The 24,676-nt window shown below is 42.0% G+C and overlaps 1 protein-coding gene across 2 annotated transcripts in view; it reads right to left on the reverse strand.

Annotated features, from left to right (window-relative positions):
* csrnp1b (cysteine-serine-rich nuclear protein 1b) overlaps positions 1–24,676 on the reverse strand; it is a 96,409-nt gene that overhangs the window by 29,625 nt on the left and 42,108 nt on the right. For both annotated transcript variants that reach the window (XM_074621517.1, XM_074621516.1), the window contains exon 4: positions 23,547–23,621. The gene's annotated coding sequence lies outside the window, so the exon portion shown is untranslated. The remainder of the gene's footprint in view (positions 1–23,546; positions 23,622–24,676) is intronic.

Genomic DNA, 24,676 nt, shown 5'->3' on the forward strand with positions numbered 1-24,676 from the left:
ATCAACTGTGGATCTATCAGCCGTTGTTACGGTAACGACCGAGATACCGCTGATCTCGAGTGTTTGTTTGGTGAGAATAGGTGTAGTAACTGATCTACATCAATGTGCTAATGGAGCGCTGATACTCTAATTAATTAAACTATACAAACGGTGTCTATTTATTTATAGGTTCCTGGAGTTAATTCTTCAGCAGGTCAGCTCCGTGTTTGCAGGTGTGATTACAAGATGCTGATGGAATCTGACACCTCTGCACGAGCAAATATGTGTCAATTTAAAGCAGCAGTGGGTAGAATTGGAGCAAATATGATAAAAAAATTAAGTTATTTTTATAAAACGGTCATTATATCCTGACAGTAGTGCATAAAAAACATCATGTGCCTCTGTGTCCTCCAGTGCTCCTAATGGCATCTGCAAGATTTCACAGACCGGAGGAAAACAACCAATCAGAGCCGAGCTGGAGCCTGCCATCTCTGAGCAGCTGTCAATCACTCGAGAACTCCAAACAAACGGTCAAACTAGGCAGCGCTGATCAAATATGAATCAATATTATGTTACTGTAATGCCTATTTCTCACCTTAAATGTTTTCAGAAACATCTTGTAGTGTAATGTTTAGCTGTAAAATGAGAAAGTGTGCGACCCGGCACCCATGTTGAGATCTGCTGAGGTAATACCAAGCACCGCCCACCAGCCGGTGGAGCAAACTTTCTCATTTTACAGCTAAACAGTACACTACAAGATGTTTCTGACAACATTTTATGCGAGAAATAGACATTACAGTAACAGAATATTAATTCATATTCGATCAGCGCTGCCTAGTTTGACCGTTTCATCGGAGTTCGCGAGTGATTGACAGCTGACTCCGTTGAATAAACAGCCAATAGGAACGCTCTCTCTCTCTGAAATGACCTGTGTTGGCCAAAGTCTCCCGTCACGAGCTTGATTTTTTACAGAACACTTGAATTACAATATGCTGAAAGGTTATTATGCAATTTGTGCCCAATGATGCCAAAAACATTCTGCCTACTGCCACTTTAAATGCTTTTTCCCAACATAAGCAGGTTCTACAAGTAGCAGCATGGCAGATGTAATAAAGCCCTTTTAAGAGGACACAAACATGAAATATGCAGCCTGTAAATCTTTTATAATCTAATTACGAGCAATTTGGAAATCCTTTACAAACCAGTATACTCTTAATTCACAGTGCTGTAACCACTCTCAGGTTGCATAATCTATTAATTAAAATCCAGCTAGAGGAGGAACTGGTTTAGAAGGAAGAGTTTGTTGTTTCTAGAAGACGTGTGTGTGACCCACATCCAGTCGGCAAAATTCAACAACAGTGGCTTTTTTAGATAAGAGGAGGGCATTACAGAATAACATGTTTCCTTTCTGTCTGATTAATGCATCAGTGGCAGATGCTATGGGGATTAGGTCTAGATTAGTATCCTTTCCACCGACTCTGTTTTCCTCTGTTTGCCACATTGCCTTTCCAATGGTCCTTTTTAAGAAACAAACAGGATCAGCTTTCCTCACAATTGATGTTGTTTTTGTCAAATGTGTCTTGTACGCTAGATTATTTTTTTTCCACTTTCACAAATTGACTGCTAGGCCTCATTTCATACTGAAATGTCAAACTGCTGTCACGTAAAAAGACTTTCCTGCGTGGTATGTGTGTGATCGGTTTCACTTCACTGCTCTCTTCGAGCATGACTCATCATTTCACCTTTATTAACCTGACTCATCAGTCTTGGTGGAGACTGTATCTCGGCAGGATGCAGGAAGTTTCTGCCTGCAACGGGACGGACCGCTCCTGGGCGGATTCTGGCGCCTGTTTAGCAGCCCGTAGATAAAGCTATCAGCGACGGGGCCCGTCCTCCATTGTGGAGAAGAACACCGGGATTCTAATGAAGTGCATGTAAGCAGCATAAAGGGAGTAGGGTGTGTCTCTTCCTCTCTAAACTAAAGTAACGCCGGTTCCCTGAAACTGCATTCACAAGCAGATGTCTGCTGGCAGGGCCTGCCAGATAATGACAAAGGATTAAATCGCCTGATTCCCACACCACCAGCCCACTGTGTTTGTCTACCCTCTTTAGCCACAATTTATGGGCTCTGCAGAGCCGAGATAGATCGACTACAGGAGGGGTAAGCCTCAGAGGAATAAAGAGTGGCGCTAATCGGCGAGGAATAATTCCAATTCAGGGCACTGATTTGGGATTAATAAAAATGCAAATTTGCAGAGATGTGATGGAATGATTTCTCATGTTGATGACATGTTTGGGGCAACGAGACGACATATTCAGCTGATATAAGTTGTTTTGTCGCTGATTATCACAGCAATATATTTTGTGTAAAAAAGAAAATACATTAAATGGAATCGTTTAATACGGTTATTTGAGAGTTAGATGAGAAGATCGATACCACTTTCATGTTATTTTCAAATTTTCCAGCAAAGCGCTAAATTTACTAGGGTTGGGCGATATCGCCAAAATCTTCAATCACGATATAGATAATTTCATATCGCGATAACGATATATATCACGATATAGCGTGTTTCTGGTAGTTCAATAAATAAAACGTCTATATGAGATAATAACCACATGGTAAAGCATATTTGTGTATACTCTTGTGCGAATTAAATACTTGAAAAATTAAAAGCACGGAGTGTTTTCTCATTTAATTAAGAACTTTAGTGCAAAACGAACATAACAGTGAAATTATAGAGAAAAATAAACAAATACTTCCAGATATACACTGACTATGTGTACATGCAAATACAGAGTAATCAGATTAAGACAATAGTTTGATTTAACTGATCACATTTTTGGAGAAATTTGAGTTAGTATGTGCTTATTATCAATTTAGGTGACGTAACCGTATCTCGATATATGATTAAATCACGATATGATTCCATTGAAAGACGATAAATTATCATATTGAATTATCGCCCAGCCCTACTTTCTACCTAAATGCCTCAAATGTCAATGATTGCAAACAAGAAATGTGAAACTCGTGGTATAAAGTTTCTATAAACTCCTGACACAAAAACCTGATAGATGCCGTGTGTTTTCTTGCACCTGTGTTTTGGCTGGGGTTCAGCGGTTGTAAGCTTTCATTCACTGAGGCCACAAAAGCAACATGATATTATGGCTGCGATCATTTGTCAGTCAAATTAAAAAAGGGTGAGCACTGATATCCTGTGGGGGAGGAATCCCCCCTTCAAATAAACCACTGTTAGATAAAAAACTAATTGTGAATGAGCTCACGCTGCAGACTCCACACCTCTCAGTTTCCATTGAAAAGGGCAGATTTTTGGTTCACTGGCGCCACTTTATCACATTAGAGAGCAAAACTCCCTGCAAACTAAAAAGAGCTGACTAACTACAGTTGATAAGAACGACGCTAAAAGCCAGTCAGGTTAGAAATGAATGACTTATCTTTCAAAAACAAACATAAAAGCGACTAAAATAAACAGAACAAAACCTGTTACACACGATAACCTGTCATTTAAAATCAAAACATAGATTTTGTTTTGGTGTTATTTCTGGAATTTTGGACACACACTGCTTATTTCTAGCGGATGATTTGTGCACCGATCCTGGCAGACTATCATTTCGTGTGTGTTTTAATGCGGAGTCCTACCGGCTCCTGCAGTTTTGCGGATCACCCGAAATAACACACTGTGTTTGTCATTCAGGGATAATGTAGCTGGCTGGCAAAGGGGCGAGAGAGCAGAGCGGCAAAGCAACAATTAGAGAACTGTTCTCTCTCCGGCTCGCGAACAGGAGACGGGAGGAGGTCACTGTTTTCATTTGGTCAGGCTCGCTTGGCCACAGCGCAATAATCAGCTTGCAAACTGTCTTACTGTAAAAGAGCAGAGAGTTGAAAGCAGGACACACACTCTCTCTTCACCTCAGCCTCTTTATTCACTGCTGGGAAATGCAGTGTGAAATGATTCACATTTTTTTCCCAGCTGTTTACAGTCCTGACTTTGTTGATGTACATTTCTATTCATAACCTCGCAATGCATGAATTCCCCCTTTTGCATACACATTACACAAGACGCACCGCAGCGTATGTGACGAGGAAAGTATCCTGACAATCCCTTTCTTTGTTTGCAGTAAACTACGGCGCTCACCTGTGACTGCAGTGGCTTTGGCAGCTTTCCAGAGGTGTGTGTGTGTGTGTGTGTGTGTGTGTGTGTGTGCGACTAAGTGTACAAAATACAGACAGAGCGAGGGCCAGTCAGGCGCCTGTGCATTGGGTTTGCCTGTTTCCACACAGTCTGGGCCCCAGAGGAGGATTTGCAGGCCAGATAGGATTAGGCTCCCTCTCTTTACACAACAGTGATGGGGGATAAGGAGTCCGCCGAGCTCAGGCGCACTCCAAAGCCCCATTAATACACAGCAGCAGATGAGTACCTTAAACAGCTGAGCCCACTCTGTCCATGTTTGGTTATCAATGCTCCGCTGCTGTGCCGCTGGTCAATTACGCTCGCAAACCAGCAATCCCCGGTGGAAAATGCACAGAATGCGCCAATTATCGGGGACATCTTCCTGTTACTGAGCCGCAGCCGCTTTTGATGAGTCGCATTTCAGCTCCAAGCATAAAAAAACCTTGTTGTCACATCATCATAGCACTTAATAAACGTAGGAAGGACCCTCATTATTTGCTGTATCAGTTTATTTAATCAGTGTGTGGCAACTTGCAACTCACACAATGAACAACCCAGGAAAAGGCGTATGAATGACACAATAATACGGCATTTAGCGTGCAATAAAAATGCCTTTCTTGCTTTTGGCTTGTCATTTGTACGCCATGTAGTACTTGTACTGGCCGCGTAAATATGCTACTCTCAGACTCAGTGACGTAGAATAAAAAGTGAGAAAGACTGCTTATGGCGGGCGGGAGTGGAGGTGGATGGGTCCAACAAACACAGGACTTTCCGACACATTCTCACTGCCAACTCATCAAATACCGCCGCTTGGTCAGTACGGGGTAACCCTCTTGCGTTACTTTTGGACGGACCAGGGACGGCGTTTCAATATATGCTTGTTACATGTATAGTGTCCATTCAAAATAAACTTCCGTTTTCACAGGAAGTTAGGTTTAGGCAGCAGAACCACTTAGTTGGGTTAGGAAACGGTCGTGGTTGACGTTAACTTCACTGACTAGCAACTCACGTGACTCACAGGACTGACAATACCGACGAGTTACATGTCTAATGACTGACGTGACAAAATAAGTTAACGTTAATTTAGTTTCACACGAATACCGGTCTTCTGGTTGAAAGTCTTGTGTTTGTTTGACCCATCTATGACCCTTACCGCCCGCCCTTAGCGGACTGTCACGCTATTAACTTGCTGTGACCATCAGATAACGGCGTAGGTGGGTTTGCATCGAGTTAGTTGAAAGCCCGCTTCGTCACATACTGTCGCTAAAGGGTGCCTCAGTGAGTTGGTTTCCAATGCCGATGGGTGCTGCCCAATCGGAGCCATTTGACGAGTTGGAGGCGAGACCGGGTTGGACTTTCAACCAGGAGACCGGTGTTCGAGACCGGTGTTTTGTTTTTGTAAGTAAAGTTAGTGACGTTTGTGACGTGTTTTCCATACTTATGTTACATTGTTTCCGTACGTATGTTATTTAGTTTACGTACTTATTTTAAGCTCAAATATGACGTTTTTCCTAAACCTAACTAAATGGCTTTTTTGCCTAAACCTAACTGTGGAAATTACCGTAGTTTTGTTGTGTGACGTACAAATGACGCAAAAAGCCTAAAATGCGTCTTCATGACACACAGAATGTGTAATGTTGTGCTATTTATACACCTTCCCATGAGAGCGGGTTGCAATAAAACACCTGCCAGTATCAGCTGTCATTATATCTCGCGGTTAGTCTCCCATTCATGCACATCGTTGCCCTTGACACCTGCATTCCTATCATTATTTGTAATTTTCATACTGTGATTAATTCCTGTATTACAAAAAATACACAACTTCTAAGTGATGAATGACTCATTATCCCTGATTATCTAACATAAACTGCTCCAGTGGGTAGAACGAGACCAGTCCCAGTGTGTCTTCCATACTGGTAGCTTACTGGTGAAATGAAGGGTCCTCCCTGCCCAGCGAGGGTTCAGAGAGCCTTAATCAAATTAAGACGAGCCACTTGCGGCTGAGTTCGATCTAACTGCGAACTCTCTCTGAGCTCAGATCAGACAGCAGCAGTCGTCTCCTCATCTAAACCCTCTGTTTGCTTCACTTTGATCCCCTTGTATCGCTGCCATCAAGTCTTTATGGTAGCATGCAGTACATTGCTCATTTCATCATTAGTTCTGCACATACTGATTCATAAGTGGTCTGTCACCAAGGCGTCCTCTCAGCAGAAATGTCTTCCCACTTCCTATTATCCCTTTCTTCAGAACTCCGACATCATCTCTCCCCATCTCATCCTTAAGTCTCTTCCTCTTATCTCCTTCATTTGCGACCTCCTGCCGAGCGTATTGATCGCTCCGCAATCTGCCAGCTACACGTCTGCTGGGCTTACAGTGTACAGTACAGGAAGTTAAAAAGAGGACAAACTGTCTACAACGGAGGTACATTTTCTGCTGGCTAACAAATTGCCATATCAACTTAAAAGGTGATAATTTGTCAATGCTGTGTTTATGGCTTTGTTCAGATACCTGCAAGTGGCAAAAAAATCTGTTAATGTAGGTTTAAGTTTAGGAAAAGATACGGTTAATAAACAAAAGAATGAAGAATTCCAGGTGTTTGACGTGAACTGCATGAAACGTCATCCTTCCACTTAGCTATATAAAGGGCACACTCTACTTCCTGCATTGGACGTAAACCATCCAATATTAACGAAATTCCTCTGGAGACTGGGCTGGGATTAAACTAATCATTTTACGATGTCATTTTGGTGTAAATGACTTGAATGATCCATTGCTAACAGGTCTCTCAACTGCCTGGAATCAGCCAAAAAAAGGCTCCATTTGTCCGACACTAAATCCAAAATTTCATGCCACCAAATTACTTGGTGGTTGCAGAGTGCTGATGCACAGTATTCTCATTTATTCAAAAGGCGAGGAGATTGACATGCAGCCAGTCAGACGGCACTCTGCGGAGATTACTGCTACTCTCCCGGTCTGTTCTGGTGTTTAAGATTAAATAACCAACTGTGGACAGTGAGGACATTATTAACCAAGGTGTCGGTACGGAGATGTGCTCGGGGCTTAATTTCACCACCTCCTAAGTCTCTATCTGTGTGTTAAAAAGCTGATTAGCCAGCCTCGCTCTAGATCTAAACGGGGCAAAGAAAGGGCGAACGGCGATGGCAACCCTTGAAAGAAGAGGGCTGGTCGTAAAGACGCCTGTTTCCGACGCCACGGACCATTGCTCGCTTTTTACTGGGTCTCTGCCACAGAGGGGTCAGGGGGGTCTCGAGTGTGTCTGTGTGGTTATTGAGCAGCGAGGTCAGATCGCGGTCACGGACGTTTACAGATAGATCTCGAAAGAATGAGTCGCAACAAAAGCCTAAAAGTGAGAGCTCATTAAAACTCAGCTGTGGAGGGATGGAGGGATGGTGAATTAGCAGAAGGGAGGAGAAGGAGGCGACTTTCACTGTCTGTTCTCTGTTCAGCTCTCAGTGTGCAGACCTGTAGATGGAGGAGGGGAAGGGAGGGAACGAGGGAGGGAGGGGGGCGGTCAGCTGTATTTAGCAGGGGAAGCTTCCTGTGCGTGGGCCTCATGGCGCCGAGCGGGGGACAGGATCCACAATCCAACTTGCTGTCTCCACAAAACACCCTTTGCTACAAAACACACACACCCTCTGGCACCAATTCTGCTCTCAATTTCCTGCCTGTAATTCTGGCTGCTGGTCAGAGAAAAAAGCAACTTCCTAACAGTGAAAAGAGCCCGGACAATCATCCGCCGCTTGGATCACGTGTGAATAATCTAGCTTCACGGTACAAGAGAGATGTTGTGTAAGAGCGGAGGATGGCGAGGAAATGTGAATGAAACAATTAATGACACTGACTGATGAAAATATGAAGAATCCAGAAATTAATTATCACATATAACTTCATGAGTTATCGGGACTCAACCTCGACGACTTTTACATCTTTACCTTCAAGGCAGACAGACAGATAGCACAAAATATAAAAGACAGTTCAGTTTACAATATCATTTCTGTGCGCAGCCATGATTATTGATTTCCCCTGAATTATATGATCCATATCCAATCAATAAAAGGAATTCCCTAAAGGTGCACAAAGCATTTGACCACCAGGTCTCTGCGAGGTTTTGCAAACAGACTCTTGAGTCAGATTTTTTGAACATTCAGATGGCCTCTCAGTTATTAAATTAAAAGTTTAAATTAGTTGTACCAGAAAACAAGACCAATCACTCCCTCGTTCATTCATTCACTGCTCCCAAATATAATAGACTCTAGTTTACTCTATAGAGATAAATAAATCAACATTTCGGACACTCATTAATCATTGTCAATTTGCGTCATCACCGACAGGTTTAAGCCACAGTCATGCTTTACGCACGGCCGGTCGCACAGACAAGAGGTGATGCAGAATCGTGACGAGGAAACGTTTCTCCTCGTGGCAAAACAATATTCTCCTAAACTGTAGGGGGCTTTGTATAGAAAACTCACGTCTACAGCATGGTTTCAACATGGTTTCTGTTCATCAACGTCCACGTAGTTAGAAAATGTCGGATGTGCACGGACAGGCAAAAACCCGCCAAACTACACTCCGACAAAGGGGCGTGTCTGACGTCATTTTGGCCGTCCAGAAACTCGTGACCCTTGCATCACACATGTGTTAGCATGTTTTTTCGTTCCATTGTGGGACTTTTTTAAGTCTTTTTTAGTGCAGAAATTTCACACTCAGAATTGGAACACTAACGTCGGGTAAATATAGTGCAGCACTATATAGTCAAAAGTTTACAGCCATGCTAGCGGTAGTCTGTTAGACTACACTGCTGCAGCGGTGCATTGAGTGATGCTGACCTCAGCATGCTAACAAGCCCACAATTACAATATTAACATGCTGATGTTTAGCAAGTATAAGCTTACCACGTTCATCATCTTAGCTTAACGTGCCAGCATGCGATCATTTGCTAATTAGCACAAGTTATTACAATTCATCCAGTGGGGAACATGAATGTGTGTATCAAATTTCATGACAATCCATCCAATAGTTGTCGAGATATTTCACTCAAAACTATAAATATCATCGTCATGGTGGCGTTAGAGGAAAAGTCAGAGGGTCATCAATGTTAGTAGGTTTCATCCTCTGTGGATAAGGAGTTTCATGGCATTTCATCTCAGACAAAGTGGTGGAGTTGTTACCACTGGCACAGACGTGTAAAGCGACACTTTAACAACAGCGTTTCCTACAAAGTGTTTACATCAGCAATCTATAGTCAAATCTAATACCACACAGAGAACCAAACATTACTTACAGACAGCCACAAGGTGCCAAACCTCTAATTAGCCCGGCCTTTAGTTCTCACCCATGATAAACAATCTTAGCGAGGACAGCCTTGTAATTACAAACTTGAGAAACCCTGCGTCCGCACGCTGTAAAACACACATTTATTCCTACAGCGTCTCTAACTTTATACACCGGCGCTGGCCATCTCCTCACAAACAATTCCTAATTCATGGACATTACAAGACCCAGAGGATGTTCCTAATTACAGGGCACGTGTAAACCAAACCAAGCCTGGTTACCCCTGGAGGGGTAAGAACACAGGAACATCAGGCTGCTGAAGCCACTTTTATTGTTGTTGCCAAGGCTGAGGAGGAGAAGAGTGTGGAGGAAGTCCTAAATCAATCCCACTCACCGAGGGGTTCCCAGTAGGAGAGAGGCTGTCATCAACAGGAGGTGGATCTGTCACGATCAATTACAAGACCGCAGGGAATAGCCCTAATGAATTCTGATAGCAGCCTTTGTCTCTCTTTGTTTGCATTTTAGGACTTTTCCACGCTGATAAACTCTGAACGGTTTATTTTCACATTAAAACACAAATTCCTTCTTTATCCAAAATATAACATTTTGTGAGTATGCTGTCAAAAGTTCTGTCTGAATATAGAGAGAGACAATCAATTACTATGTGAATTTGTTAATACAATTAATTTTACTTATGCAATTTAAAGGTTCCATTGCATTCACTTCACAACGAGTCATTTCCAGGCACTTAGCGTCAATCTCAGCAATTGATCTGTTTTAACCACTAACTGATGAACCAGAGATACCATCTGAAACCAACGTCATTTTGGCTCACAAGCCAAATGTCAGATATCTTCCACAGAGATAAACAAAACATTCATATGGGACCCCCGTCAAAAATGTTTAAATGATTAATTCACAATCATAATAATTTTATAAAAGCCATACTTTATTCGGCACCTTTCTAAAGACTCTATGGATGTATTATTTTTTTTTTAAATATTCGTCAACATAAACATAAAGAGAAATTATTATAAGTGTATTATGCAAAAGTTCAACAGCCATTTGTTTTTGTTTTTTAAGCATACTCATTACTGTCTACATCCTCCTACATGCACGACTCAAAAGAAGGGCAGGGCGACGAACACAGCGTCAAAACCACAAACGTCTGGGACACACGTCAACCGCAGTAGCAAAACTGAAACACGTAGAGAGCGGATTCTGAAAGCGTAAATAGGTTCTGAAACACGTTCTTTCTCTGTGAAGTAGCTGACGCAGCCGCTTAAAGAGGACACACTGGGAGTGGTAACTAAACTCTCTATGAATGTTCAGACAGAAGAGAAATGACAAATTAATTTTTAGTTAAATTGTCCATTTGTACATGGTAAAGTTTATCAGCCTATAATTATCATTACTGTCAATGTGTACTGTATTTTCTATTATTTTATTTTAATTTAATCTTTTTTTTAAATTAAATTCAAATTAGTTTTCTGTTCTTTATCCTTTGCATCGGCAAGGGAAAGGAAGGGGACTTTTGGGGGAAACATACCAAAATATGGGGGGACAATCATTTACATTTGTGCTCTATTCGTATGTTTCTGTACACCTGAAGTTACTCCCAATAAATTATTACGGGGAAAAAAACATATTGCATAAAATTAAGATTTCAAAATAATCTGACAAACTTTGCAGCTATCCAACAGGTTGATAATAACCCCCAGTGTTTATCACTAAACTGAATCTAAAATATTACTTCCCACGATATTGACAACAACAAAACGTATCCCATTCAAAGGACAACCCCGGTCCCAAGTGCAAGGACGTTGTCGCATATTGATTCCTGCAAAGCTTTACCAATGTTCTCCTCATATGTAGGTCAATGAGGGTGCAGACTCGCACAAGTGCAGCTACAGTCAGATATTTAGGTCACACCCCAATTACAGCGGAGGCAGAGAGATGAGCTCTGCGGGGGGAAATATCTTTATGGAAAACAGCCATTTCTTTGAATATTATTTTGGTAGTTATTTTTTGAGACTGAGCCCTGGCTGGCAGGGGCTCGGAGCAACAAGCGGCGATATAGCGGGGAAGATGACAGCTCGGGTGATTGGGCTTGAAAGTGGACCTGTCTAGCCTCTATGCTAATGCTCTGGCTCCTAGACAGTCTTGTGTTAGCGACGCTCTCTCCGGCGAGCTCCAACCCTTTTCTTTTAGATGACATCACCGTTCATCTGGGCCTGTTGACATCATTGGGAGACTATGTTAGTTAATCACAACATTAAAGCCGAGCTGGTGATTTAAACCTTGCCGTTCTCCATCACATGTGCATATTGCCACCACTCATAAAACCCCAAACAAATCAGCTCTGCATTGTGAAACTCACTGAGAGCTTTTTACAAGAAGCACAAGAATGTTGCCATGCCTATTTTTCCTCTCCAAGGGAAGCCCTGGGAGAGTAAGCAGACTGAATGTAAAGTCAATACCATCATACACAAGCTCCGCATGTGGTCTGCGTCAGATCAGCCCTCGGAGCGACTCCCAGCGAGGGGGGGGGGATGGATGGGAGGGCTCATTTGAAATCCTTTTGAATACACGAAAGAATTGGGAGCTGATGTGTTGGATGTCTGTAGTGGAAAAAAAGATAAACATGCTACTGCAGGTGCCGCGAATAAAACAAGACTTTAAGAAGGAATGACAAAGACAGACAGTTGTCAAGGGGAAGAAGCAGGAAGAACAAGTGCTCCTAATTCACAAGATTGTGATTAGCGTGACAGATTTAGTGCACGGTGACAAGACGGCCTCGCACTCTAATTGGGGGTTTTCAGCTCCGTATGTTATTTTAAACTATGATGGCAAAGTGACACTAACTCAACTCCCACACACACACTTCTGGCGAGATTCTGCTGGATGAAGAAATAGTTGCATTATGTTTACAATAAAATGCATCATGTGCTATGAATAATAACAGAAAGCCATTCCATGTGATAAATAAAATGGCTTCGTTGTAACAATCATTATATAATAAGTAGGTCTGTTGCCAACAAACAAAAACAGGTTTACCTTACGTGACCGACATACGCACCTCTACACGCCCATAATTAATGACAGTGACCTAGTGACAGGCACGCAACCCAAACACATTCCTCGCTAACTGTGTTTAACTGGGTTAACTGTGGGTTTTCCAGTTGCTTTATTACCACCTGGCACTCCACATCACATAAAGCAGCCCAGCTGCAGGGCCAGACCCGTCAACAGAAACCCCCTGTGTGTTGTGCATAAATGTACGGCTAAATAAAAACTAATAACAGCCTATTCAACAAGTCGACGCTTCAGCTGGACAACCCAATTTTCATAGACTTGAGGAGGGTTGAACCATACAAATTTTCATAGAGAAGTTCATGCATCATTTATGTGTGTCAAAAACGAGTCGGGGGAAAGTCCCTGTGATTTTGATAACACCACAGAGGAGTTTTCTCTCAGCTGCTGCCACAGTTTGAGTTTTAAAACATGAAACTGGGCATTACCCGTTCGCAATTTGAGTATTTAGAGCCACACTTGTAGCGTGGCTCTAAAATATGGCGATGTTGGCCGGTTGGCTGGTCCACCACTTTGGTCCAGACTGAAATATATAAATAACTACTGGAGGGATTGTCATGACATTTTTCACAAACATCCATGGTCCCCAGAGAAGGAAGCTTACTGACTTTTACTTTCTCTCTAGCGCCACCATGAGGTTGACATTTTTTTTTTCTGCATTTAAGTTGCTACAGATTCTAACAACTTTGGTAAGCGCCATCACTGTGTCAGATTTTCAATTTGTCCAATACTTTGGTTTATGATACCGGCAAACTAACGACGTTCCCATCATCAGGCCACTTTGTGTTTAGTGCTATTAGCAAATGTTACCATGCTAACAAGCTAAACCAAGATGGTGAATATGGTAAGGATTATACTTGCAAAGCATCAACATGTTAGCAATGTCAACTAGCTCTTTGGTCTATGCATGTTCATCCAGTGATTGTATTCTGGGCCCTGAGCGCTGTCAAAGCGCAGGTGGAACCTGCACTGATTCTTTGCCTGAACGCATCCTGTGTAGATGCAGACGGAGCACTGATGCTGCTGCAGCTCTGCTAACTTGCTGCTTTTGCTTTGCAGGCTGTGTAGACATTGTGTAAGATGCGAAAGGAGGAACAAGTTCAGACATGATACAATTTGATTTAACTATAAATACGTTTTATGCAAGTTTGGACATCTGAAAAATGTTTAGAGAGAAATTGAGAAATAACTTTTTTCACTGCAGAAATGTCAACTTAATCATGACGGCTATTTTGCTTGTGTTTATATGATTGTGGGGGGGATCGTTCCGCATCGTTATTAGATGCTCAGAGCAACTGACGTAGTATAAAGTGTGCGATAGTCTGCTTAGGGTGGGTGGAAGTTGTGGCAGATGGCTCTAACAAACACAGGACTTTCACTCAGGAGAACGTTGTTTGTGTCCCGTGTGACACTAAAAATCAACGTTTTAGTTTGTCACGTCAGTCGTCTGTCGTGACCCGTTAGTTCCGTGAGTCACATGACTCGCTAGTCAAGTTAACGCCAACAACAATCTTTTCCTAACCCTAACCAATTGGTTGTGTTGCCTAAGCCTAACTTCCTTTGAAGACGGAGGTTTATTTTGAAAAGACACTATGCATGTAACAAGCGTATATTGACAGGCCGTCCCTGAGACATCCAAAACTAACGCTAGAGTCATAGTTTGAAGCTATAGGGCCACTGACCAAGCCTCGGTATTTGACGAGTTACGCCAAATTCAAACCAGAGTAGCGGCGAAGTGCGGCCTGCAGCGAGTTGCCATGCAATGACTATGAAAAGCTGTGGCGGCCGCTCCCAAGCTCAGCGAGCTGCGGCCGAACAAAAGTTGGGAAAAGTTTAACTTTTAGCAGCGAAGTTGGGCCAGAGAGTATCCGCAGGCAATCAGGTAAACAGATCCTGTGACTCCTGTGACATGTTGACTTATGTAACAAAGAATTTATTTCCGCCTGAAACACATGAACACGCATCCCGGAACGCAGAATCATGTAATTCTTGGCTTCCTGCCTGCAGTGAATCCAGCGTTAGGAGTGAGAATGCGTCGAGTCGGTTCGCTGATGGCGTGTGAATGACACGGACTGGGTTAAGAAGCATTCTTCTCATCACTAACATTAATCAGTGATTGCTCAGTTCCATTTAATGACAGTAAGCCATGACAGCGAGCCAACACACACAATACCTCAAACAACTAACTGGAATACAGCCTTATGGTTTTTAATAACACCTGCACTTTTCCTGCTATGAGAGATTCCAGTTCTGCATTCATGCTGTTTTTCTCGAAGGTACTTAGAACAGAAAGTCCCGTTTTTCTCCCTCAGTAAAAAATAAATAAAGATCATCTTACAATTTGCAAATGCAGTACTGTCACTTGGCTTTTCTCTAAATCTCTTCCCTGTTACTCATCACCATCAGCCACATGGAATATTTTGACTTCTTTCCCGCTGAAAGAATTCTTGTGAGCTGTACTAACAGTGAGCGAAAGCAGAAAATATTTCCTCCTTAATCTTAAGCCTGTTATTCTAAGGCTCTTTCCCTCTGGCAGAAAAGACACAGAGGATGGCTTTCCCAGTGTTATCCCTTAAATCTTCCCCACGTTATTGCTGGCATTAGTCTGGCTATTTCAGCTGCGATATCAAAGCAACACAATGGACACAGCAGAACACAATGTCCTATGAAAATGCATGAAGGGAAAACCAGAAAATCTGTAACAGATACATAATCAATTCCTCCAGCAGACGCAGGCCAGGGGACGTCTTTAAAAAGCTGAATTACATCATGTGGATCTCTAACAACCAGACCCGTGTGTCATACACAGTGAAGTATGTGTCGATAGAAGATAATGACATGGTTTACAATACATCACACAAACACACACACACACACATGTGTCTGCTTCAGGAGGTGATTTTCCCCAAATGGAATGTATGATGTCAGTGTGTAAAACCATCGACTGGAAAATACGAGACCAAGCCCTTAAAATTAGCAAAGAAGTCAACAACGAAACAAGGGGGAGGGTGGGGTTTCCCGACGCACACCCCCATGTTTTTTTCCCAATTTCTGCTGATGCCTTGGAAACTTCAAAGAAGTCAGAAAACAAGGGAGTGGGGAAAAGGGATCTGTTTTTGTTTTTCCCTCTGCCTGCTACTAGGTAACTTGGCAGATGGCCGGAGAAAGGAAACCAGAAGTCTAAAGAGCACCTCATCAACTACGACTGATGTCCTGATCTTATCTTCTGACACTGGGTCAGTCAGCAGCAGCAGCGGTACGACTGCAGGCAATCAGTTTTACAGATCAAATGTCTACGCAGTGTTACCGGGCTGCCAGACTAATAGCATGAGTCATGTGTCTGTAATGTATGCTAAAGGAAATGGGAACAATATGTGCTTAGTGCACAAGCAACTAGTCCCCCTTTTTCTCCCCAAATTTCACTGAGTATTACACTTCACATGCAACTATCAGGGCCGTAGACAGGATTTTAGAAATACAATTGAACACAAGTGTAAATGCAATTGCGTTTTCAATCCACATACAACAACTACATGGGCAGGAGTAGGCTACGTAATGCTAGGGTTGTCCCGAGTACCATTCTTTGGGCTTCGGAGCTTCGGTAGTAATCAACAACGAATATTCAAAGCTTCAGCAGCGCTCCTCCGGTCACTGGACCTCCGCAACCAGAGAGATGACCTCCACAGCGTCTCCTCTCCTCATCCCTCTGTGTGCACGAGTGTAGTCGTACCTCAAAGTCACGTTTGCGGACCCTCTCACCCTAAATGGCGCATATTAATACCAGGTGTAAATGTAACCAGGTTAAATCATATCTAGATACAATCTGGATACAAGTCATATTTTAATTCAAGGTGTAAAGGCAGTCCATGAGTCCCAAATCATATCTTATTTATGTATTTAATTGTTCTGCAGAACGGTGGTTTGAGCCTAAATTTCTAGCTCTTATGGATAATATGTTGTAGTGGTTTTATAAACTAAATTTCAAGATGTCAAGACTAAAGAATATATCAGAATCAGTACAGCCCTGGTACACTATTGTGAACTTAATCACAATGCTGTTTTACTCAGATGAATTCACAAGTAAACATTTAGTCCCTTACAAGCACATGCATATGTTTTCACATGTAGTGTATTACATTTCATATGTTAGCTGTCTGATAACCACAAGATCCTGTACAGGAAATGTATTGTGAATTGCTCACATGTAGAATCACAAATTAATTCACATAAATTTTTTTTTTGAAGAGTTAAACTTCTTCATGCAGGGAGGGAACAGACAGCTACAGACAGTCTGCAGATTAAAGGAATAAACGGAATAAATTAATACACGTTTTTCCCGTTCATTTGTAACTCATCTGTATGTGCTTCTTCTATGACACATGTAGCCAACAGCTTCTTTTTACATCCAGTGAGCTAAACTGTGCAGGGAACGACTATTAACATCTCCTCAAAACAACCAACGTATGAGTCACTAGTGTTCATTCAAGGACATGATCCCTCACTGGCTTCCAATCTGAGAACACAACAACACTGGAAAACACAGCCAAGCTGGGGGTATTGTTACTGGGAGAAGAATCCCTGTCTCTGTGGTTGTGGTGGTGGGTGCCAACCGAACCTCTGTATTCCCCCGGTATACGCCCAGACATCAAGACAAACTATGCTGCCTTCAGATGAGATTTCCTCTACTGTAGGTCTATGAAGCGCCGCGCCGCCGACTTGAGGGAAGGTAACACTACCTATCATTATGAATGTAAATATGACATGGAGAGCACTCTCAATTACAGTCCTGGCTCCGACGCTCGCAGAGAAAACACTGGAGCTCAATCACGTCCTATTTCAGCACCTTCGCGAGCGCAGCGGTGAAATAAGTGTGACATTCGAGATAAGTCGTAATGACTACCTTAACGATAGCAACTGGTGATTATTCAAATGTTAGTGTGGCAATTCAGGCAGCAGAACTACTGTGTGTTAAACAATTTCCTTACGATGAAATTACTCCCCATTCATTACTCGCTGACACACACACACATACTCGGCTTCCTTTGATGCTTCTCTATTCACACAGATCAAAGGGAGAAGACCTGATCGTCCATACATTAGGACAAAACCAGCTCCTCCACAGAGTGTCTAAAGCATGAATGCATTATCAGGTTAGTTATTTTAATTAACCCTTCAGCGCTGTCGCCTTTCACCTGCTGTCAATGTCCCATTCAGTCAAAAGAGATTATGATTTACTGCTCTGAGTTGTCATGATTTCACCCGGCTAGCTCTCAACACTTTCTCAAATGACTTGCATTTCTTAGATTTTGGCTGCTAGACACACAACCTGCAAAAAAAAATCTAAGAAATCCGTGCTATCTATATCAGGCCTCTTATCTTCATGACAGCTGATTGCTCCCGCAGAGGAACAGCAGTCTGTAAAAGACCACAGGCAGAGCACGCCTTAAATGGTGAGTCGGCAGCTTGCAGCCAGGTGCTCCGGGTGTGCAAAGGACACAGTCGACCAAAGGTCACTGGAGTGCAGAGAGCTTAAATTACATAATCAAAGTTTGTTTTAGGCTTTAAATACATTTCCAGGGTGACTCTGCTGCCGACTTACAGCCAGCATGTGTGGAAATGTGATGAGATTTGCAGCATCTTTTAAATTATCCTGAAGTGTTTGTAGAAAAATGAGACAATCCCAGAGAAAAGTGCAGCAGTTTTCAGCCCCATTCATCTCACTGTGCCTGGGTCAGATCCATGCGGGGGTGGGGAGGGGGAGAGTATCAGCAAATATTGATGTCTGAAACAGTCTCTCTTTTTTGCACTACCGCTGGAAGTTGCCAAAGCTGGAAATGTTAATGCTCTCTCTCTCTCTATATATACATATATGGTGGCTTCAAAAACTAAAGATTATATATAAATTAGGGCTGGAAAGTTAACGCAAAAAGAACACAAAAAGAACGCCACTTATTTCTTTGATGCATTAACGCAACTTGCAATTTTTAGGTTGTAGCGGGCTCAGTTTTAAAGCTAGAGTGAAGATGCTGGCATCATATGAAACTATAAAAAATCTAATGAATCCATTGGCACAACCATGTCATATCACCTTAAAAAACGCTACGAAGTTACGCTACATTTTGCGGGGGAAAAACTGGCATGGCCATTTTCACAGGGGTCCCTTGACCTCTGACCTCAAGATATGTGAATGAAAATGGGTTTCTATGGGTACCCACGAGTCTCCCCTTTACAGACATATCTATGACTAGAACGACGTGACACACAGTGCCGAGCTGCATCTCAAATTAATCTTCAAGTTCCCAGCTTTCAGATGATATACACCACTTCTATGTGACATCTACTGCTGACCTGCTATCTACCCCTAAAGACCCTGTACCCTCCTAAAAAAGACTCAGGCAGACTCAAAAAGACCAAATAACCCAGGACCCCCCTGCAGATATAGAGACACTTGTCTTGTAAAGAATAACAAGCTATTAGAACCCGACCAATAAAATGTTTGCATTGCAAAACAAGACCGCTATTGGCACTGTTACAGACTCACACTATTCCAGAGTGCACTTGTGTTTAAATAGACTTCCCTTTTGCTCAGGACTGCAGAGGGACGGCTGACATCTTTGGGTGGTCCCCGTTCTCCCGCCACCTCTCTCCACACGGCATCTAACACTCGTGTGACATTCCTCACAGGGGTTACCTCTGGGTCTGTCCTTTCTCATTGAAGTTTGGGAAATTTTAAGAATTTGTATTGTGCTTTGTTGGTCTTCCTGCTCTTCCTCTGGACAATAGGGAGGCATGGGAAGGAATGCATGGATCATTAAAGGGTCAGTTCACCCAAATTAAAAGAAAACATATTTTTCCCCCACTTACCCCTGCAATAGCTGGTGGCACGTAGCCATAGAGATAGTTTTATTTACTCAGGTTTAGAGATATCCTCTTGTGCGACTACTGACTGACACTAACCCTACACAATGGATCTGAATGGAATTTGTGGAGCTCAAAGCGCTGATTACTACTTCTTTAGTAGAAAATATTCCAGATGAAACTGTAGATTATCTCAAATTACCATGGTATTTTTTTTGGAAATGTGTTTTTTGAGCACCACAAATGAAATCCCTTTCACAGTTTTAAACTGGGGAGACACCAACCTGTCGTCAGATAACTAGTGGCGACGAAGGCCGTCTGTTGCGTCGCCTCAAGTTGCCTTTTTTTTGTTGACAAGTTGCACCCGAACGCACCGCATAGACTACAGACGACGATCAGTTAGCATGTAGGTTCTGCGCTTGGGTGAGATGAAATAACTCTCCACACCAGCAGGTCACGGTCGTCATTCAAAAAGGGAAACCAGAAGACCGAGGACTGCGGATATACAAGCCGTTGATATGATACGTATATGAAACAACGCCGTGCTTACCGACCAATTTCACACCACTCTCATTCACCACTTTGCTTTATTCCAGATGGCCATGTCGTTGTGAAAACATCTGTGTATTGGAATGAAGATGAAAAATGAGAGGGCCTTCTGTGTTTTTCCTCTTGACTTTACTCGTTGGTTTGCTTTCCTCACTTTCTGTTTCTCTTCTTGTGCACTGATTTGTTTAAGCTGAACCGCCAATCAGGGTGATTTCTCACACCGATGTGCGTCGCCGCCGATTCAACGTGCTGAATTGGCCGAAAAACCACCAACACAGGCAGACCAACCCGGACGAATAAAAACAAAACTATCTGCATGGTTAGCTGCACGAGGAGTAAACGAGAAGTAAGTGGTTTGGGTGAACTGACCCTTTAAAAGATGACTTGTTGAGGCCTTTATAAATTCAGGCCAATTAGATGATCCGATTTTTATGAATACTCCAGATCTATACTCTTGGTGTAAACTATAAAATAGTCGTCCAAATGCTTTTTGAATGACACAAAACAGGAAATCACTGATCACTACAGCAGCCACAAGGAGAAGTGAAACAGAAATGATAAATTTTCGTAGGACTTTTTATATCTGACCTTAAAAGACAGGAACTTCTGCACACAATAAATGTCTGCCGATGTTCATAGAGACTTCCTGACTTCTACTGATGTTTTATAGTTTTCATATTCTTACCAGAGCAGACGCAGTCGTTTGTCTGCCTGGCAAAAACGTGTGTGCTCGGTTTCTCATCTGATGCCAGTGACTGTAAACCCCTCAAGGAGAACAAAAAGCATCAGTTAGAGCCCAGATTCCTGAAACCCTTCATGCTTCTAATATCAGATAGAAGGACCGACTCTCGCTGGCGCTCCCGACCGTCCTCCCTTTGTCTTTCTGCCTCCGCGGGCTTTTGGCGCTCGGTGCGAGGCGCGAGGGCAGGAGGAGCCCCACTTGGCACGAGGGGAAGATGATTCCCGAGCAGCCTGTCGACTTCACTCCCTAATGCTCTTTCGCCTGCCCCACTGACTGAGTTTTTAATAAATGATGAGATGTGGTATAAATAAACCACAAGTCAGTGCAACCGCCAAAAGGCAGAGAGAGAGAAAGAGAGAGAGAGAGAGAGAGATACCAAGGTAACACACAAGAGGTGATAAATAAGTCAACAAGGACTCATTTGCACTACTTGGTTTCTATCACTGTCTTTGTGACACCACGTTAGATTGGATTTGAGAGGAAGCAACTGTCTCGCTGCACATGCATAAATTGATTTTTCGAACAAAAACAGCCAAGTTGTATGATATGAATTCTAAATATAACTCAAAGGGCAAGAGCTTGGAGCTTTTTGCTCTTTAGCTTGTTTCTTTCACTACTCCCGACACTGACAAGATCAGACATTCACATTGGCTTTAGCGTAGGGCTGCAATTAACGATAATTTTCAATGTTGATTAATCTGTTGATTATTTTCTTGATTAATCGATTAGTTGTTTGGTCTATAAAATGTCAGAAAATGGAGAAAAATGTCAATGAGTGTTTCCCAGTGCCAAAGATGACATCCTCAAATAAGTCCTCAAGTAGAGGAAACCAGAAAATATTCACATTTAAGAAGCTGGAATCAGAGAGTTTTGACTTTTTTTGGCTCAAACCGATTAATCGATTATCAAAATAGTTGGCGATTAATTTAATAGTTGACAACTTATCAATTAGTTATGATATAATTACTTAATATAATTAATCTAATTAATTATAATTAATTAACCTAATTAATCTAACCTAATAATTAATATGAGACATCTTTATATCAGTGAATTTAAAACATTACTGTATAATACAGGTTAATATCAGACTGTGACAACCTGTGAGATATCAACCACACAGGGTCTTGCTTGCTATTTTTCCTGCACTTGATTGTACCTCAAGGTTAATATATTACTGCAACAAGTATACACACAACTATAAAAGCTGTTTTCTAATAATGTTACTATAAACTCTGCTTACTGTGGCAATGGCATATTTGATAAAAGCTACTTTATATTCAGAAATAATTAAGGCTGTCAAAGTTAACACGATAATAACGCGTTAACGCAAATTCATTTTAACGCCACTAATTTCTTTAACACATTAACGCAACTTGCGATTCTTAGGTTGTAGCAGGCTCAGTTTTAAAGCCAGAGTGAAGATGCTGGTATCATACTTATTTATTTCTGTATTATTTTCTTTATACATTTCCTTATGCAATTTTGCCTCATTATGCAGATGAGTTTCATTCCTGGCTCCGTACAGCGGGTCGTCGTCCTACTGCTGCTCGCCCCCTTCTCTGTCTCCTCCCCGAGGTTTAGTTCATTCAGAGTGGGTCCTCCAGGCTGATGCCGCAGGGAAACGCGCCGTCTTCCATACCCACCATAAGGATAATTAATAACTAGAACGTATATTGCTTTTATCCCTAGTGTGAAAAACCAAAACGAAAGCCGCTCATTTGACGTTGCTCTAAGAAACTATATCTGACCGTCTGCACGTTGCTGCAATAAAGCCCTCTCAACAACAACATGTGTATGAAATGGTGTTATTCAAACACTTTTAGCTTCAACTATTACAGACACACCGACCACAATCCCATTCATTGCCTTCAATGTAAAACTCTTACAAATAGTTGACAACAGGTCAAAATGTGGGGAAATCTTATACCAACAGCCCTGACCTCTATCTTTAGCCAGCCGTTTGGGAAAACAGTGTGGATTTTGCAACAGTATATCAGCCTATATTCCAGCTCTGTCACTGCCACTTTTGCTCCAGTTCTGGTCTGCAGATAAAGACAAACCTTGTCCTAGATTCTGCAAGAGCTCAAGCTGGCACAGAGCAAACTTCTAAACTAGGTGAATTTATAGTTTGCTGACTCTTTTTCACGGGACAGTCCACAGTCTGGACGACAGCTAATGCTAAAAGAGAAGTATTGAGTGACGCGTACTGCAGAGTTTTAAAGCTACATTTGGTGATTTTTGATCGGTGCGATGCAGAAAGACTCCAAAATAAACACAACCTTGAAAAACAATCAGCTTATCATTACGGCTGATTTGTCAGCAGACATAGAGCAACATGAGCTGGAGTTTGTTACATGTGTTCGCCAAAGACTGACACAAATCCAACATTCATTCATTTGTGTTGAATTACTATTAACAAGGACCAGCTCTTTAAGCATCACATGAAAAAAAAGCCATTCAGTTAAAATTGACCAGATTGGTCACTTTGATTGGGAAAAGGTAGACAAAAGCCAAAGGCAAAGATGAATCAAGATGGAGTTGGGGGAAAGCTGAAAGGTTGTAAATTACGTGGCATATCAGGATCCAGCTTCAGTCAATGGAGCTGGAATGATGAAAAGAATGATGAAAGGCAGGGGTGAAAAGCTGAAATGAGGTGGTGGGGGGGCTGTTTAAAATGTCCTCCATTTCATCAAAGTGATTATTGGGGGTACTTAGCAGCTTTCATATTAAAATGATTAAGGTCTCTTTGAAAAACTAAGAGCTGGTGTGGCTGTGGTCGGTGGGAGGCCTGGAATAAAGGTTTCTTGTGGCGAGAGAAGAATGAGGCTTAAATACCTTACAGAGGACGGACGACGTGGCAGGTTTTGGTCTTTTTGGTGCGACCTCTGCTCACTTTCTGGTAGCTTCTGTTGTTTCTGCAATGAGGAGAATCAAATGTTAGAAAATGGACAAATTCATATAAATAGCATAGAATGTTTTTCCCTGTGGATATCTACCTCAGCCAGTCACTTTATGGCTGTAAGCAGCCCGATTGCAAAAAAAGTGATAAGGCAAGGCATTTAGTGTGTAAATAAGAATGTCTTTCTTGCTTTTGGCGTGTCATTTGTACGCCATGTAGTCTGAACTGACTGCAATGTAAATGCATCCATGTAAATATGCTACGGGAGATGGATGGGTCCAACAAATACACAACTTTTAACCAGGAGACCGGTGTTTTGTTTTGTAAGTCACGTTAGTGACATTTGTCAAGTGTTTTTCCGGACTTATGTTACGTTGTTTCCGTATGTACTTTATTTGTTTTTTTTAGTCAACTTTAAACGCAAGGTTAGCGGTTCGATCCCCGGTTCCTACTGTCTGCTTGTTGAAGTGTCCTTGAATGAGATACTGAACCCCAAGTGGCTCCCGGCACTTTACAGCAGCCCACTGCACCTAAATGCTTAGGATGGGTTAAATGCAGAGGTCAAATTGCATGTATTTACCTGACGAATCTAATAAAGTTAAATTTGTTTACTTATGTTACGTTGTTTCCGTACATATATTACTTGTGTTTTTTTAGTTTTTCCGTGCTTATGTTATGTGGTTTCTGTATGTATTTTTTTTTTTGTGACATTTGAGACGTGTTTTCCGTACTTTTGTTACATTGTTTCGGTACGTATTTTGTGTTTTTGTTACGTTGGTTCTGTACGTATTTTTTGTGTTTTTTAGGCATGTTTGTGACGTTCTTTCCATACTTTGTTACATTGTTTCCACACGTATTTTATTTGTGTTTTATAGTGACGTTTGTGACGTGTTTTCTGTACTTATGTTACGTTGTTTCAATACGTATTTTGTGTTTTTTGTTACGTTGTTTACGTACGTATTTTACTTAGTTTACATTACACATTACATTACATTAATTAAAGCCCAACCATGACGTTTTTCCTAAACCTAACAGAGTGGTTTAGTTGCCTAAACCTAACTGCGGACGTTG

The sequence above is a fragment of the Sebastes fasciatus genome, chromosome 21 (assembly GCF_043250625.1).
Source record: "Sebastes fasciatus isolate fSebFas1 chromosome 21, fSebFas1.pri, whole genome shotgun sequence".
NCBI classification, from domain to species: Eukaryota; Metazoa; Chordata; class Actinopteri; order Perciformes; family Sebastidae; genus Sebastes; species Sebastes fasciatus.